Here is a 15,744-nt window from a genome sequence, read left to right on the forward strand (position 1 = left end):
ATGGGGTTTCACTACGTTGCCCAGGCTGGTCTCCAACTCCTCGACTCAAGTCATCTACCTGTCTCGGCCTCCCAAAGTGCTGGGATTACAAGCATGAGCCAACAGGCTCGGCCAAGACCCTGTATCTTAAAACGAAACTGTGCTATTAGAATCAGAATAGCACATACTTCTGGATAGAGGGAAGAGGTGGCACTTGGAAAGGGACATGGCGGGGGCTTTCTGGGGGTGCTGGCAGTGTTCTCGTCTTTGCCTGGTGGGGTTCATATAGTTGAACTTCATGATAGTTTAATCAGCTTCATGATAGTTTAATCAGCCAGACCAGGCAGGTGGATCACCTGAGGTCTGAGTTTGAGGCCAGCCTGGTCAACATGGCAAAACCCCATCTGTACTAAAAATACAAACATTAGGATGGTGGCGGGCACCTGTAATCCCCGCTACTCGGGAGGCTGAGGCAGGAGAATCGCTTGAACTCAGCAGGCGGAGGTTGCAGTGAGCCTAGATGGCGCCACGGCACTCCAGCCTGGGCAACAGAGCAAGACTCTGTCTCAAAAAATAATAATAATAAAAATATCAGCTGAACATTCAAGTTTTATGTAATTTCCTGGAGGTGTATTATATTCACAATAGAAGAGTTCCAAAGTGGGGTACAGTGGTGCACTCCAGAACAACACAGGAGACTGAGACAGGAGGATCGCTTGAACCCACTTCAGCCTCCCAAAGTGCTGGGATTATAGGTGTGAGCCACCGCACCTGGCCCTTTTTTTTTTTTTTTTAATTAGATACAATATTTGTCCTTAATTCACACTTTCCAGGAAACCCTGGTGTTTCTTAGAGAGTCTGTTAAGAACTCTGGGATAGTCCTAAGGAAATGCAAATTAGGACAACCCTGCAGTATCACGTTACACCTGGTATCTATTATGAAACCCAGCGCACAGCCAGGCTGTGACTGTGAACTCCACTCCCACGCTGCTGCCGCGGCCAGAAATCACTGGCAGGAGCTGCACGAGAACTCCCACTCCTGGGCATCTATCCTGAGGTGACAACTCAAAGAAAAGCGCTCCAAGTACAAAGGTGTTTAAACTGGTGTTATTTATAACAGCAAGAAAAGTGGAACCACCCAAGCCCAACACCAGGGCAGGCTGATGGATCCCCCAGGGAGCCGCTCCACAGCCACCGGGGTTCACGCGCAGCAGTTCCTTTTCCCTATTCCTGAATTTATTTCCAACTGCATACATCAGCAACTACAACGTGGACAACAAAACATTGTCATTTAGCTACCACTAAATTGAACTGTAGATTCTTTTTTTTTTTTTTTTCAGACGGAGTTTCACTCTTGTTGCCCAGGCTGGGCTACAGTGGTGCGATCTCGGCTCACTGCAACTTCTGCCTCCTGGGTTCAAGTGAATCTCCTATCTCAGCCTCCAAAGTAGCTGGGATTACAGGCACCCACCACCACGCCCAGCTAATTGGTTTTTTTTTTTTGTTTTTTTGTTTTTTGTATTTTTAGTAGAGATGGGGTTTTACCATGTTGATCAGGCTGGTCTTGAACTCCTGACCTCAGGTGATTCACCCGTCTTGGCCTCCCAAAGTGTTGGCATTAACAGGCGTCAGCCACCACGCCCAGACTGTAGATTCTTTCAATGATCTTTCATTCATGTTAATTTTTCCTCTCAAGCATCTCTTGGCAAGAGGAATTAGCAAAGAGGTTTGAAAGGTCTCTAGGGGCATCACTGGCAGTTCTCCCAAACCAGCAATGTTCGAGAACCAAGTGATGAACAGAAACACATTGAACAAGCACTTCAGGAAGGGGGTTTCGCCTCAGCGATCAGAGGTGCTGGCGTCCCTGGGAAGAAAACTGATTTGTTTTTCTAAGACCACCAGAGCGGGCACAAAAGAACCAGCGAGTAGGCAAGTGTAGGAGCAAAACTGCAAGTTTATTTTGGTCACCTAAGGTGTGGGGAAGAGGTCTGGCGGCCTCTGGCAAAGAAGGCTGACAGAGTCCCCCGGTGGGGCTCTAGGACGGAGTTCCTGCAGTCCTGACCTCCCAACAGGAGTGGAGGACTGAGGAAGGCCGTGCGTGGCGTCCCTCCGGAGCGGCTTTTCTAGGAGTGGGAGGGCAATAGGCGGGGCACGGGCGTGTCGGGGCGTTCCGCAGGTGCGACCAGGTAAATCTTGGTCTCTTGGGATTGACATCACCTGGCGCATGCCTAGTTAGTCTGCACCTTCCCGGGTCGCCGGCTGCATTTTCGCGCGTGCGGGAAAAGCTGGGGGGGGGATGAAGAACCCCGAAGTGCACCATCTTGCCTCCGTTCGTCCAAACAGTCCAACATTTTATTGATAATAGTGATAAAGGGGCGCCGTGGTCTGTCTGGCTACTTCCTGCTGTTAAGGGGCGCTGTTAAGGTCGGGGCCTATGGTTGGTATTTGGACGTACGGATGAGGAATAAAATAAGGCACAGTATTAGCATAGGAACGAGGTATGGAAGCATTTGTTGGAATATGGGCAAAACCCAGAAGGAAGGTCCCGGCAAGGTTGGGGTATTAAGGTTCTGTATCTCAGTTTTTTTATTTTATTGAGGGTTTGAATGTTAGTGTCTACTAGGCCTGACTTGCTAACATAATAGCAGCACTCTTCTCCAAGGAAGAGACAAGTGCCTCCTTTTTCAGCTGTAAGCAAGTCTAGGGCTCGCCTGTTTTGGGCAGCTACTTGGGCTATTGAGGTAGTTTGGCGCTGCAGGGAGGCCAGGCTTTCAGCTGATTCCAATAACTAGAGGGAGGCAAACAGCCCGTTTTTGACGGAAGTGGCGTAGTGGCATAGAAAGTTGCTGGAAAAGCTCTGCTACTTCTGCCTGGCTGTATAAAGTTAGACTGGGGACCAAGGACACGGGGACATAGAGGGATCTGTTAATGGCTGTATGGTTAAGAGTTTTAGAGAGAGACCAGTTGCACCAGAAATAGCCTCCAATGGGGGCTGTTTGGCCTCCATTGGGTGCCTGAGTATGATTACCTCAGGATGAATTTGGAGTTGAATAACGGCAAGGAAGGATTGGGCTATTTGGATTTTGGTATAGTGGCGCCTGGAGTGTGAGTGAATTGTGGGATGTTTGACCAGTTGTGTTGAAGGCCATGGGCGGGGGGCTGCCACTAGGCGGGGGCCTTCTAAAGCCTCACAGAGGAAGCAGTGGGAGAGATTGGTTATATTCACAGTGTAGGTTAAGTTTAGCCTTTGGCGGATAAGTGTGAGCTATGAGAAGGGGGTCTCTATTGTGCGGAGAGAAGTTTGATAGCCTTAAGGAAGACAACTGGCAGAACTATGTACTACTGAGTGTGTTCGGCTCTCCTGTGGCCAAGTTTCAGTGATGAGAAAAAAATTGCCATACAGTAGGCGGACTAGCAAAGGTCTGAGTGTATGAGTGAAACAGCAATATAAGTATAAAATGAGACTTCATTTTCAGTGTAGTCACAGAGTGTCCCTTGCCACTGGAGATGTTCGATGAAGGTTAGGAGATGGGAAAACCACTGCTCTGGACTATTGTCTGGAGGTAGATATGGGTCTGGGGTTATGTATTGAAAGTCTGATAGGTTTATGTAGAGGATGGTGAGAAAGCAAGCTAAGCGCCAGGGGTCAGGGAGCATGAACTAGTTAAGAAAGTTTTGTAAGTTTGAGGCGAGTAGGGGAAAGTTGAACTGATGTCCACTGATTGTTCCCGGTGGGGGCCCTTTTTAGCTGGGAAATATGAATCCAATGCGTGTGTCCTAGGAGTTTTGCTGCTGTGTGTGTAGACAGGAGGACAATGTATGGGCCTTTCCACCTGGGCTGTAAGTCTTTGGCTTGGATATCTTTTATGTATACTTGGTCTCCGGGACTGAGGGGGAGATGTGGGTTGTAGGCATCTGTTGGAGGAGGGTGTGCTAACTCAGCGTGCTGTCTTAGGAGTTGTCTGAGAAGAGTGAGATATGGGAGGTAGTTCTCCAAAGGGGCTGGCAGGGAAGGTATTTGTTGGAGGGTTAGGGGCCGTCCGTAGACTAATTCGAACGGACTGAGGCCTGTTGGGCTTCGAGGTGCTGCCCACAGCTGGGGCAGGGCTAAGGGAAGGAGAGTTACCCACGACTGACGGGTTTCGATTGAGAGTTTGGTGAGCTGCTGTTTGATGAGTCCGTTAGCCTTTTCTACCTTACCAGAAGACTGAGGCCTATAAGGGATGTGGAGTTTCCAGGTGATGTGTAGGAGGGCTGCCACCTGTTGGACTACCTTAGCGATGAATGCTGGACCATTGTCGGATTGAAGAGTGACCGGGAGGCCAAACCTAGGAATAATATGTTCAGTGGGTATGGAGGCAACAATGTTAGCGGTTTCTCCTGTGGTAGGATAGGCCTCGATCCACCCTGAAAAGGTGTCCACAAGGATTAAGAGGTATTTGAATTTTTTATGTCTTGGCATATGTGTGAAATCAATTTGCCAAACTTCACCTGGTTGGTGTCCTCTGAGTTGATGGCTGGGATGGGGATTACGCAATGCGCCTTGAGGATTTGCCTTTAGGCAGGTAGAGCACTGCTGGTTGATTGTAAGTAAGTGTTTTTGTAGTGTTGGACAGTGGAGGAGGGGATTTAGGAAATCATATAAGGCTTTGGGTCCTATATGTAAAGAATTATGTATGTCTGTTAGAATGGTATGGAGTTGTGTTTCAGGAATAACTAGTTTGTTATCAATATATATCCAGTCACCTGTAGTTAGTTTGGCTGTTGGATTTTGTAATAGCTTAGCCTTTTCTTCCTGAGTGTAATTAGGGGCATACTGGGGGGAGAGAAAACAGGCAGAAGGAGGCTTAGGAGTGGAAAATCCGGCAGCTGACTTGGCAGTGATGTCAGCGAAATTGTTGCCAGCTGCTACTGGGTTAGATGAAGTTTGGTGCCCTTTACAATGTATAATGGCTACCTTGGAAGGTGCCGACAGTGCATCTAGTAGTTTGAGTATTTGGTTTTTGTTAATAATAGGCGTACCGCCGGTGGTTAAAAACCCTCTCTCTTTCCAGATGACTGAATGGGTGTGTGCAATTAGAAAAGCATATTTAGAATCTGTGTATATGTTTACTGTTTTTCCTTTTGATAGTAGGAGTGCCTTGGTTAGTGCAGTGAGTTCTGCCTGCTGTGATGTGGTCCCTTGTGGTAGGGGTTTTGCCTCTAAAACTGTGGAAGAGGTAACTACTGCATATCCTGCCTGTTTCCTTGAGGGTTGATAAAGGAGCTGCCATCCACAAATAGGGTTAGTTGTGCATTCTGAAGGGGCCGGTCATGCAAGTGTAGGTGGCTGGGGGGTTGAGCCTCCAGGACCTCAGGACAAGAATGTTTAGTATGCGGTGGTTTAAGAGGGTCTGGCAGTAAAGTGGCTGGATTTAGAGAGGAGCAAACTTCTAAAGTAACAGTGGGGTCTTCTATGAATAAGAGATGGAAAAGTTGGAGCCGGGATGGAGTTAAGTGGCTAATACTTTTATGAGAGATGAGATCCTGAAGATGGTGTGTGGAGAGGACTGTTAGATTACTGCCTCTAATGAGCTTTTTTGCTTCCTGGGTCAGGCAGGCTGCCGCTGCTAACGCACGCAGACAGGGTTGTCAGCCTTGTACAGTTGGGTCTAGCTGTTTGGATAGATAGGCCACAGGACGGTGGGTGTTACCGACAGGCTGGGCTAAGAGACCAACTGCCACTTTCTGCCTTTCATCTATAAAGAGTTGGAAGGGACGCTGGAAATCAGGCAGTGAGAGAGTGGGTTGTGAGAGAAGGCAAGCTTTTAAGCAGGTGAAATGAGTCGAGATTAACTTGGGGTTGGACAAAGGCCCATGTGGGGTTTCTTTAACTGCGGCGTATAAAGGTTTGGCTAGGATTCCAAAATTGGGGATCCAATGTCTGAAGAAACCTATTAGACCTAAGAAGGATTGAATTTCTTTTGCATCTTGAGGGGGAAGAAGGTTACGTATTAGGGCCATGCGGTCGGTAGTTAGTGACCGGGTTGTTGGGGTGATTTCAATTCCTAAGTATATGACGGTTTGGCAAGAAATTTGGGCCTTGTGTTTAGATACTCTATAACCAGACCTGGGGCCTGCCCTGCAGGTTTCTCAGCGGAATCCCAGAGGTCCAGCCTCTGTTTTCCTTCCCAGCAACGTGCAGCTCAGTATCTCACCAGCAGTGTGATTTGTCACCAAATGGAAGAGCCCTGTCCCCGTGGTGTCTGTGGCAGACTCTGAGTTGTCTCCCACGTGGCCACGCACCCTAGCTGAGACAAAGGGTGTGCTGGATGAGCGTTCTGGGTGTGCATTGGCTGCATTGCAACGCAGGGCTCCTAAACCCCTTTCTCCCTGGATGGTCTGCAGATTCGGAGAGGGAACAGCAAGTGTCTTCAACCACCAGACAGGGAGACTGCCACACCGGAGGGAGGGCAGAGCAACAGGAAGGAGAGGGCCAGGGTCTCCCTGCCCACTCCGAACAGCTACAGCAAAGACGAACTCCCTTCTCTCTTGCTCCAGTAAGTCCCTGCTCTCAAACTCTCCTCTGGTAGCATGAGCCAGGCCCATTGTTCTGTAACTGGCAATCGTCCCATTTCTGACTATTTAACAAGGGCTTACTATGGCCACGAGTACCAGTCTGTTGGCAGTGGGTTACGCTAGAGTAACAAATCATTCCAATCACAGTGTTGCACAACGCAGGCAGACGGGTTCCCTCCCTCCCTCACTCTCTCCTTCCTTCCTTCTCCTTTCTTTTTCTTTTTATTTTTCTTTTATTTCTTTTTTTTTCTTTTTGAGACAGAGCCTTGCTCTGTTGCCCAGGCTGGAGTGCAGTGGCACAATCTCAGCTCACTGCAACCTCCGCCCTCCTGGGTTCAAGGGATTCTTCCGCCTCAGCCTCTCAAGTAGCTGGGACTACAGGCACACACCACCATGCTCACCTATTTTTTGTATTTTTAGTAGAGACGGGGTTTCACCATATTGGCCAGGCTGCTCTCGAACTCCTGACCTTGTGATCCCCCCACCTCAGCCTCCCAAAGTGCTGGGATTACAGGCGTGAGCCAATGTGCTCATCCTTTCTCTTTCTCTCTCTCTCTCTCTCTTTCTTTCTTTCCTTTCTTTCTTCTTTTTCTTTCTTCTTTCTCTTTCTCCTTCCTTTTTTCCTTCTTTCCTTCCCTTCTTCCCTCCCTCCTTTCCTTCTTTACATTTTTTTTTGAGATGGAGTCCCTCTGTCGCCCAGGCTGGAGTGCAGTGGCGTGATCTTGGCTCATTGCAACCTCTGCTTTCTGGTTCTGGTGATTCTCCTGCCTCAGCCTCCTGAGTAGCTGGGACTACAGGCCTGCGCCATCACACCTGGCTAATTTTTTTTTAATTTTTAGTAGAGACAGGGTTTCACCATGTTGGCCAGGTTAGTCTCGAACTCCTGACCTCAGATGATCCGCCTGCCTTGGCCTCCCAAAGTGTTGGGATTACAGCCATGAGCCACTGGGCCCAGCCCTTCCCTCCCTCCCTTCCTTCTTCCCTCCTTCCCTCTCTTTCTTTCTTTTTCTTTCATTTTCTTTCTTTATTTTTCAGAGACAGGGCCTTGCTATGTTGCCTAGGCTGGTCTGGAATGTGTGGCCTCAAACTGTCTGCCCACCTCAGGCTTCTAAAGTGCTGGGAGTACAGGTGTGAGCCACCATGCCCAGCCAAACACACATTTCTTGGTGTCAGCCACGGCCGGCTGTTGCTCTGCTCCCTCTCTGAAGCACATCTTCCGGCGCAACAGTGCTTTTTTCTTTACAGTGGCAGGGGTCGGCGGGGGGGGCATATATGTAATTTCCTCAATGGAGGCTTCTCCTACCCCATGCGCCTTGCTGTGACCTGTGACCTATGAGTCCTCCCAAAAGGAGGAGTGAGCAGCAGATCTTCCCAGGACCCTCCAGCCTCATTCCCCTGCTGGACACATGGGTGGCAGGTAAGTGCCCACAGTCACACTTTCAGCCAGCAGCCCTACTTCAAGCCCTTGGATCACCCAACTCCCAAGGTCCAGCATGTGCATCCCCTAGGCTGCTAGTCACTTGCAGGGATCCCCGTCACCACCTCCCAGGCTTCCGAGAGAATCCACGTGTCCAGCCTCTCCAGGCTTCCTGACCCTGTTCCCTCCCTCTAATCCTTAGCTGATTGAACTGGAGATAGATGTCTAATCCAGGCTGAGCCCACTGGAACATTCAATCATTTGAAAAAGCTGGGAGCGGTGGCTCACGTCTGTAATTCCAATACTCTGGGAGGCCGAGGTGGGGGGGATCGCTGGAGGCCAGGAGTTGGGCAACATGGTGAGACCCTGTCTCTAGAAAAAACACAAAAGTTAGCTGGGCATGGTAGTGCACATCTGAGGTCTTAGCTACTCTGGAGACTGATGTGAGAGGATCACTTGAGGCAGTAGTGAGCTATGATCGCACCACTGCACTCCAGCCTGGGTGACAGAGCAAGACCCTGTCTCAAAAAAAAAAGAAGAAGAATTTGAAAAAGGCCACAGATACGAGGTAGAACATCAGAGCTCAGTTAATAGAAATAATAACAATAACAATAAAGGCAGCTAAGGTTTATCGGACACGTCTGGCAGGGCTCAGCCATCTCTGATGACCCTCTGAGATGGGTAATTGGCAGGTAGTCTGAGGCAGAAACAGGCTTGAGAAGTGAACCATCTGCCCTGAGGTTATGGGGGCATGACTCCTCAAGCAGTCAGCTGTGGCTTCTTCCACTTTTGGTGGACAAGTCTTCACCCCAGCCCCTGAGGCATCTGGATAGGGCCTAGGACTGCTTCCTCTCTGTTCCCTAACAGCCAACCCAGAGGACATGGCTGAAGACATGCAATCAGTTGCCTCAGCCTCACACTCTACAGGGGAGAGAAACGAGCACCAGCTGAAGGCCAGAAAAGCCATCCCCCAACTGTGCTCTGTGTTTGCTGCTACCAGACCTGAGGGGTTTGATCTTAATAGCCCTCCGTAGAGGAGGAAACAGCAGCATAAAGAAGTTAACTGGCGGCCAGGCGCGGTGGCTCATGCCTGTAATCCCAGCACTTTGGGAGGCCGAGGAGGGGGGATCCAAGCACTTTGGGAGGCTGAGGCAGGAGAATTGCTCAAAACTGGGAGGAGGAGGTTTCAGTGAGCCAAGACCGTGCCATTGCACTCCAGTCCAGGCAACAAGAGTGAAACTGCATCTCAAAAACAAACAAGTAATCTGGGCCAGGTGCGGTGGCTCACACTTTGAGAGGCCAAGGCGGGTAGATCACATGAGGTCAGGAGTTTGAGACCAGCCAGGCCAACATGGTGACACCTTGTCTCTGCTAAAAATGCAAAAATTAGCCAGGCGTAGTGACACATGCCTGTAATCCTAGCTACTCAGGAGGCTGAGGTAGGAGAATGCTTGAAACCGGGAGGCGGAGGTTGCAGTGAGCAGAGATTGTGCCACTCATTGCACTCCAGCCAGGTCAACAAGACCCAAACTCCATCTCAAATAAATAAATAAATAAAAATACAAAAGTTAGCCAGGTGTGGTGGCACATGCCCGTGATCCCAGCTACTTGGGAGGCTGAGACAGGAGAATTGCTCGAACCTGGGACGCAGAAGTTGCAGTGAACCAAGACCGTGCCACTGCACTCCAGCCTGGGCAACAAAGGGAGACCCTGTCTCAAAACAAACCAACAAACCAAGAAACCTGCTTCTACGGCTGGGCGCAGTGGCTCATGCCTACAGGCCCAGTGCTCTGGGAGGCCAAAGAGGGAAGGTTGCTTGAGGCCAGCAGTTTGAGGTTGCAGTGAGCTGTGATAGAGCCATTGTACTCCATCCTGGGCAACATAGAAAGGCCTGTCTTAAAAAACAAAACATGGTCAGGCACGGTGGCTCATGCCTTGTAATCCCCGCACTTTGGGAGGCCGAGGCAGGCGGATCACCTGAGGTCAGGAGTTCAAGACCAGCCTGACCAACATGGAGAAACCCTGTCTTCGCTAAAAATACAAAATTGGCCGGGCGTGGTGGCACATGCCTATAATCCCAGCTACTAGGGAGGCTGAGGCAGGAGAATCACTTGAACCTGGGAGGTGGAAGTTGCAGTGAGCTGAGATGGCGCCACTGCACTCCAGCCTGGGCAACAAGAGTGAAACTCCGTCTCAAAAAAACAAAACAAAACAAAACAAAAAAACAGGCCGGGTGCAATGGCTCATGCCTGTGATCCCAGCACTCTGGGAGACTGAGGCGGGCAGATCACCTGAAGTCAGGAGTTCAAGACCAGCTGGCCAACATGGTGAAACCCCGTCTTTAGTAAAAATACAAAAAATTAGCCGGGTGTGGTGGCACGTGCCTGTAATCCGAGCTACTCAGGAGGCTGTGACAGGAGAATCGCTTGAACCCGGGAGGTGGAGGTTGCAGTGAGCTGAGATCGTGCCACTGCACTCCAGCCTGGGTAACAGAGTGAGACTCCATTTCAAAAAAACCCAAAACAAAACAACAACAACAACAAAAACCCCACCGCACCTACTTCTGACCCTGGCTCCGCCACTGACCAGCTGTGTGACCACAGACAGGGCTCAACCTGGTGAAGCTGTTTCCACATGTGTGCTACAGGTGAGTGCTGCGCCAGGTTCACAGGATTGTCTTGCACTCTTTTTTTTTTTTTTTTTTTTTTTTGAGACGGAGTCTCGCTCTGTCACCCGGGCTGGAGTACAGTGGCCAGATCTCAGCTCACTGCAAGCTCCGCCTCCCGGGTTTACGCTATTTTCCTGCCTCAGCCTCCCGAGCAGCTGGGACTACAGGCGCCAGCCACCTCGCCCGGCTAGTTTTTTGTATTTTTTTAGTAGAGACGGGGTTTCACCGTGTTAGCCAGGATGGTCTCGAACTCCTGACCTCGTGATCTGCCCGTCTCGGCCTCCCAAAGTGCTGGGATTACAGGCTTGAGCCACCGCGCCCGGCCTGTCTTGCACTCTTAAGTGATGGGTACAAAGGTCCTGGTAGCCAGGGGCAGCTCAGTGAGATGGTGCTGTTCCTACTGTTATCCCTCTGCCAAAGGACTCAGGCAGGAGGCTGGCATCACAGGAGGGTCTCATCTCCTTGACCTTCCCAGCTTTACCCAGGCTCTGCCTCTGTGTCTTCTCTGGGCTACAGAGAGCCATGGAGATGGGGAGCTCATTCTTGCTCATGCTTCTGCAGGAGCCCACAGACATTCGTAAGGAGCCCAGATTCACCCAGGTCAGAGCTTTCATGCAGTGGGAGGAGATGGATTTGGGGTTCACATTTCAGGACCTTTGCCCTCTAAGATCCTGAGTCCCAAATAGGACTTTGTGACTATGGGGCTTAAAGTCCAACTCCACCATTCCTTAGCTAGGTCACCCTGGGCAAGTCATTGCCCCTCTCTGAGTATTGATTCAGCCTTTATATAATGGGGCATTGAGACTGGGAATCTGGATTCTACTTTCCAATCATCTCTCCCTGACTCTGCACGCCAGTCGTACCTACGAAGGGCTCATGACAGACGCAGGGGTAGTGAGAAGGGCTGGGACTTGCCCAGCACCCAGCAGACGACTCAGCAGCAACAGCGACACCACGCCCCAGACTATGTTCTCCTCTTTGAAGCTGGGCTCCAAATTCTTAGTTGAGTGGTGTCTCTGGATAGGAGCCGTAAGGCACAGTGTCAGAGACCACCTTAGCAGCAGGCTGTGTCCTCTGAGCCCTCCCAGCCATCCAGAGACTGGAGCCCAGGCAGCCCAGATGGGATGTTCCTAAAGTGGGGATGGGAGAAAATGAATTTGCAGGCCCCACTGTGCCGTGGCCCAGGGAGGGCGGACATGCAGGAGGCAATAGCCATTCCCTCTATGAGGTGGCTTTTGGAGAGGACATGGAGCCTTAGGTTGGCAGGGGTCTTGGGGTCACTGAATCAGGTTTCCTGCTTCCACAGAGAAGGTTAGGGGAGAAATGTTCACCCCCTGGTCCCCAGGGGACATCTCATCCAGGCCCCTCCAAATTCAGAAGTGGAGTCCAGGTCACACAGGTGCCAGGGCAGATTCAGGAAGGCTCCTGGGCTCCTGGGCGCAATCAGTGTCCCAATATTGAGGCCACTAGCTGCCCACACAGCTGCACATTCACAGGGCCTAACCAAGCAGCCCTGGGGAAGGTCCCTCCAACAGAAGTGGGCACTGATCAGCCTGGCCACGCCTGTGGGTGGGCTGCTTTGCCTCTTCCCAGCCACATATGTGAACTGGGCGTAGCACTGACCTCCTGGAGCTCTCAAGAGAATTAAACAGGACATCTGGGAAAGGGGGCCCTTCCCTCCTCTGTCACCCCAGTGACCCCAGGGAAGGTTTCTACCCACCCCCAGACACTGCCCTCTGTACCTGAAACGTCATGGTCAGAAGAGGGACAGGTGTTTGCTGGAACCCACTTTGTGCCAGGCACTCAACATGTGAACCCTTTTTTTAATTTTTTTTTTGAGACCGAGTCTCACTCTGTCACCCAGGCTGGAGTACAGTGGTGCCATCTCAGCTCACTGCAACCTCCGCCTCCTGGGATCAAGCTTATATACCTCTTCTCCAAATCCTTTCAGGGTCCATAGAATCCTTTCCTGGACAATAAATCTCCTTTGAAGAACTCATTTGTTTCCTTATTTGGTCATCTTCCTATTATACAAGCTTTTGCTTTTCCTTTTTAGACAAAGTAGACTCTGTCACCCAGGCTGGAGTGCAGTGGTGCCATCTTGGCTAACTGCAACCTCCACCTCCTGGGTTCAAGTGATTCTCCTGCCTCAGCCTCCCGAGTAGCTGGAATTACAGGCACCCACCACCACACCCAGCTAATTTTTGTATTTTTAGTAGAGATGACGTTTCACCATTTGGCCAGGCTGGTCTTGAACTCCTGATCTCAAGTCATCCTCCCATCTCGGCCTCCCAAAGTGCTGGGATTACAGGCATGAGCCACCACACTCTGCCCCTTTAAAACATTTTTGAGCAGGGCGCGGTGGCTCACGCCTGTAATCCCAGCACTTTGGGAGGCCGAGACCATCCTGGCTAACATGGTGAAACCCCGTCTCTACTAAAAAAATACAAAAAACTAGCTGGGCGAGGTGGCGGGCGCCTGTAGTCCCAGCTACTCAGGAGGCTGAGGCAGGAGAATGGCATGAACCTGGGAGGTGGAGCTTGCAGTGAGCTGAGATCCGGCCACTGTACTCCAGCCCGGGTGACAGAGCGAGACTCCGTCTCAAAAAAAAAAAAAAAAAAAAATTTGAAACAGGATCTCACTCTGTCACCCAGGCTTTGCAATCATGGTTCGCTGTAGCCTCAAACTTCTGGGGTCAAGAGATCCTCCTGCCTCAGTCTCCCGAGTAGCTGGGACTATAGGCATGTGCCATGGTGCCTGGCTAATTTTTAAATTTTTTGTAGAGACAGGGTCTTGTTATGTTGCCCTGGCTGGTCTTGAACTCCTAGGCTCAAGTGATCCTCCCTCCTCAGCCTCTCAAAGTGCTGGGATTACAAGTGTGAGCCACCGCACCTGGCCACATGTGAACTCTTACTTAACCTTCAAAACAACACTGCGGGGTAGGTATTATTTCTCCCTTTGTACAAATGTGGAGTCTGAGACAGAGAGGAGTCCTTTCTCTCCTGCTGTCTGGGCCAGGGCACCTGGCGTGGAGATCAGGGATTCCGGCTGGAGGAGACACAGGCCTGCACACCCTTCTCTAATGGGGATGGCCAGCTGTGGGCAGACACTGTGCTGGGCACAGGGCTCCAGGGATGAGCAAGACAGACCCAGTCCTGCCCCTCAGAGTCATGGCCAGTGGGGACACAGACAGGAAACAGACTCCACTCCCAGTGGTTTCAGTTTGCAGGTGCACAGGGAAGCTGCTGGTGTCCGGAGGATGTATAACGGAGCAGGAGAGCGGGTACTGACCTGGTCTGAGGGCTGGAGGAAGGCCCAGGGTCTGAAGGATGCGTAGAAGGCGGCAAGGGCACGACCGGGGGTAAGTGTTTCTGCTGGGAAGCAAGGACCAACCAAGCCCCGAGGGAGTGTAAGAGGCCCAGAGCCAGTTTGTGGAGACAAAAAGAGATTTCAACCTCGATTTGGGGAGTCACTGATGGTTTTAAGCAGGGAGTGGCAGGCTCAGATTCAGAGTGGAAACCCTTGCTGCCTGTGCAGCGCACTGGGACACGGGGAGGCAGGAGACCATGGGCTCCAGGAGGAGCCTGGACACCGGAGCAGCACAGTGGCCACGGGAAAGGGAGAAGGTGGCTGGCCCCAGATGAAAAGAGCAGAGCCCCAAAGGCTCTGTGGGTGGGATGAGAGGGGGAGAGGAAGGGGCCAAGGCTGACCCGTGCTTGGGTGGACAAAGGGCCCTTCACAGAGCTGGAGGCAGGGGATGATCGAGGGGCCCAGGGAGTCGGACCAGAAGCCGGGTTTGTTGCAGGAAGAGCAGTGGGCCGGGAGGGGCAGGCGTGGGGTGGGATTGAGGGAGCCCAGGGGTGGGAGGCAGAGGTGCGACCGCGGTGGGGTCAGTGTGCGGGGAGTGGACGAAGGGGAGGGTCGATGGTGGCAGGGGTCCCAGGCAAAAGAGCTGGAGGAGGGCCTCCGTGGAGCGGGCCGAGACCTCAGGAGACTCCAGTCGGACTGGGGAGGCAGGAAGGAGGCCCTGGCTTCGCTCTCGCACCCGGACTCGCAGGGATGAAGACCGGGAGCCGAGGCTGGGTCTTCCCCACTGTGGCCCCTCTGGTCCGCCCGTGACCTCACCGATCCCCCGAGGGGGCTCTCAAGGAGGCTTGGCTCCCAAGAGCTGGGAGAGGGGGTCCCGGGGGCGCTGATGCACATCCAGTCTCCGCCGACACAGAGGGCGGGAGCTCGGGTTCAAGGTCTGGCCTGGCCGTGAGGCACCGGGACCCGGCTCCGCCCCGCGTCGGGGGTGGCCTCGGCCCACCCCTTCCTCGGGTCCTCTCCCCGCCCGCGGCGCGCAGCCGGGTCTCATTAGCGCCCCTCCCCCAGGCCGCGCGCCGGGGGTCTCCACGGCCGGGGGGAGGGGCGGGCCTTAATCAATCCTAGGCCGGAAATTCCTCCCGGGGGGCCCGGCCTGACCGCTGAACCTGGAAATCGGCCGCCGCCTCCCCCGAGCCCTCCCCGCGCATCATGGAAACTGGGCCGACCGCCGGCCGCCCTGGCTCCCCGGCTCCCCGGCTCTGCATTCCTGCCTCCAGGGGCGGGAGGGCGCGAAGGACCGGCTGCCCTCTTCGGGCCCGTCGGCGGGGTCGCAGCTCTCAGTACCCTCCCCGTTATTGGGAACAAACCCGCTTCCCCACTGGCGAAGGGGCGCCTGTTCTTAGGGGTACCCGGCGGCACCTCCGCATCCCGTCCGGTCCGTTAAGCTACGAGGCCCGCCCCTCCCCGGGCACTGCTTTCGCTGGGGGCTCGCGGAGTCGCCCCGGGCTGGCCCTTGGCGTCTGGCTCTTGCCTCTCCGCATCTTGCGAGGCTGACGCCGTGGTGCCCATTGCACAGATGAAGTCCGCGAGGTTCAGCGACAGGAAGGGCTGCAGGGCCGGGGCAGAGCAGGGACGCGGGCCGCCTCCTCCGGGAAGCTCCCCGGGAGCCTGGGATGAGGGGCTCTGGGAGGCGGGGGAGGACGTGCGGGTGTCGCAGCTCCTGGGTCCCGGGTCTCAGTTTCCCCATGCAGAAAGGGGGCGCCCTTCTGGGCCTTTGCGACCGATGTAAGCTGTGGGTGGGAGAGTGGGGATGGCA

Source organism: Trachypithecus francoisi, unplaced genomic scaffold (assembly GCF_009764315.1).
Source record: "Trachypithecus francoisi isolate TF-2019V2 unplaced genomic scaffold, Tfra_2.0 Lachesis_group12, whole genome shotgun sequence".
Lineage (NCBI taxonomy): Eukaryota > Metazoa > Chordata > Mammalia > Primates > Cercopithecidae > Trachypithecus > Trachypithecus francoisi.